The sequence below is a fragment of the Eriocheir sinensis genome, chromosome 7, assembly GCF_024679095.1.
Source record: "Eriocheir sinensis breed Jianghai 21 chromosome 7, ASM2467909v1, whole genome shotgun sequence".
NCBI lineage: Eukaryota > Metazoa > Arthropoda > Malacostraca > Decapoda > Varunidae > Eriocheir > Eriocheir sinensis.
In genome coordinates this window covers 4,359,632-4,362,647 of record NC_066515.1, presented here as the reverse complement: position 1 = coordinate 4,362,647, position 3,016 = coordinate 4,359,632, and positions in this window count along the sequence as shown.

The window sequence follows — 3,016 nt, the reverse complement described above, 5'->3', positions numbered from 1 at the left end:
TCAAAAAAAACATTTCTTTGTACATACTTAAGTTTAGCCTTTTTAAGCATCATAACTAATAATTGTTAATTCCACTGATTAACATACAAATTTACAGTACGAGTAAGACGTGGGTCAAAGTTCCTGGTGTGGGTTCTCAAACAAGTTTACAGGTGTGGGCACAGACATTGCGGGTGCGGGTTCTCATTAAAAGTTACCAAGTGTGGGACAGATATGGGCACAGACACTGCAGGTGCAGTGCAGGTGTGGGTTTTCATTAAAAGTTTACAGGTGGGCACTGACACTGGGTGTAGTGCAGGTGTGGATTCTCATTAAAAGTTTACAGGTGTGGGCACTGACACTGTGGGTGCAGTGCGGTGTGGGTTTTCATTAAAAGTTAACAGGTGTGGGCACTGACACTGTGGGTACAGTGCGGTGTGGGTTTTCATTAAAAGTTAACAGGTGTGGGCACGGACACTGTGGGTGCAGTGGGGTGTGGGTTTTCATTAAAAGTTAACAGGTGTGGGCACGGACACTGTGGGTGCAGTGGGGTGTGGGTTTTCATTAAAAGTTAACAGGTGTGGGCACGGACGCTGTGGGTGCAGTGGGGTGTGGGTTTTCATTAAAAGTTAACAGGTGTGGGCATTGACACTGTGGGTGCAGTGGGGTGTGGGTTTTCATTAAAAGTTAACAGGTGTGGGCACGGACACTGTGGGTGCAGTGCGAGTGTCGGCTTTCAGTCACATGAAGGGACGAGAAACGACCCCCAGGGGTACGCAAGTGCAAGTGGACCGACAGGTACCACGAGGAGGTTCAGGGGATAGTTCAGTGAGGACAGAGAGGGAAGCAGCCTAGGTAGTAAGTTTTCCCCCCACACGCACCCGTCCTTGGGTTCGTTCGTTTAACCGTTGGAGCGTGAATTGTGTAGGCAGGTTGTCAAAGAGTCACGGGAAAAAAATCTACTCGCCGGGGGAAAATCTCGTGTAATGCCAGCATTTAATTAAGTACGGGAAAATGTAAATTAGGAGAGGAAAAAGTAGGTTAAGTATTATAAGTAACTATAAGTATCGCCGGAATCCGTTACCGCGTGGAATATTCCAGACTTGGCGTCCTCCGGCTCACCCTTGGACCACCTAGTCCTCGCTAGACATCACGTGGTAGCCGCTAGACAGAGCTCCTTCCCGCCCAAATTTTTGGCTTGGCGTCCTCCGGCTCACCCTTGTCCCCCCCTCTCTCTCCAGTCACGTAGTCCACGCCGCTTCTAGAAGCTTCCTTGCTCCGCTCCTTGTGCCCGCGCGCGCAGTGATGAGATGCCATACAACGCCTGGCAAAATTATCTTTCTATATGTATTTCATACATTGGTAGATTTTTGGGCCGCGTTAAGTGTAGGTTCGACACCTGCCAGTATTAAGTCACAAACGAAGGGTACACGGCCTCACTCTCCTCCTTCGTCCATAATCATACGCAAACACCACACTCCCCAGGCCACGCCCACTCCCGTTTTCTTAACTCCACCCTGCGTTCCCCACCCCTATATAAGACCGGAAGCACAAAACAATCGACCTCGTGACTCATTATTCCTCCTCCTCGATCACAGATATGTGCCCTCATCGCCCCCAAAGAGCTCCTTACCCCAGTGTTCATCATCCCTCCCTTAGTGACAAAACCCCTTGCTTCCCCCCTAAGTGAGCTCGTTCTTTACTCACCAGTACAATGAAGTAGTCTCCCAATTGAGTAACGAAGTTGAATAATTTATTTTTTTCCCATGTTTATCGCCTCGTGACTCACCATTCCTCCTCCTCTATCACAGGGCCGTCGGCGCCCGTCACTGGCCACGACACACACGCACATATTACCCCTTATGATTCATTATCCCCCTCAAGGTTCCCCATAAAATAGTCATTGTTCTTCTGTAAATGTGAGCAGTTAGGAGGAAATTGTAATATATCTATGTCTCGGTTGAGTGGTGTTGCTGGTGTGAGTTCCTCGCGGTCCCGCTTTCCCTTGTATGGTTATTCATCCACAGGTTCTGGCATTTCTCATGAGTAAATCATTTCGTTGTCTAATACTGTGAGTCGACAGGACGCAACAGATATCTAGTGTTGTAAAGTGAATTATCAAGAGAGTGCGATACCGCACAGTGATGCCTTCTCCCATGTATGATTATTATCCATGAATTTATGTAGATTTTGTGCTCGGGGTGTTTACTCGGTGTCGTCCGCGGCTGACGGGAGCTAAGATTCCTCGCGTACCCACCTCAATACTGACTCGTCAGTCTAGAATTCATTCTTTGATCGGAAAGCAAACAAATGTATATTATCCTATTTATAGTCATTTCCTTGTATCCTTTGGTGTTAACCTTGACGTGAGTGTTGTCCAGACAGCCGTGGTGGTTACTGACTCGTCGCCTCCACACCTCCACCCGTCCACGCTAACTTTTCTAGAGCGCCCGGAAACCCTCCCCTGAGTCCCCCATTTTGAATTACTTAAACTTTAGGGTTCCTTGCTAGCTAGGGGTGACCCTATTCACCCTTAGATCACCGGGTGGTGGCAGTATTACCCTCAGGGCAAGTTTCTGGCCTCAGGTTTTCATTCCCCCCTTAATTCCCCGTCTCCTTTGATTTTCCCGCATCACCTGGTGCCCCAATTTTCAGGGCACTACATGTTTTTCCTGTGCTTTGCTTAAATTTCTCGTCCCTGGGAGCGGCGGTTTCCTGACCCCCTTCCCGCACCGGCGCTCTGTCTCCCGGTGCCACCCCCGGGCGGGAAGAGCGGCCGTGTTTGTGACGAGTGATTACCAAGGATTATATTCTATAAGGATAGCTCATTAAACATTTGTTTAACCCGCAATGCACCGCGGATGACGTCACACATGTACACAAATGGTGCTGGGCGGGAAACTGGTTCACTTCATAGTGTTCTCACCGCAGCGTGCTTTTTTTTTTTTTACAACAAAGGAGACAGCTCAAGGGCACACAAAAAAAGAAACAATAATTTTAAAAAGCACGCTGCAGGCTGCTCCTAAAAAAGAATCAA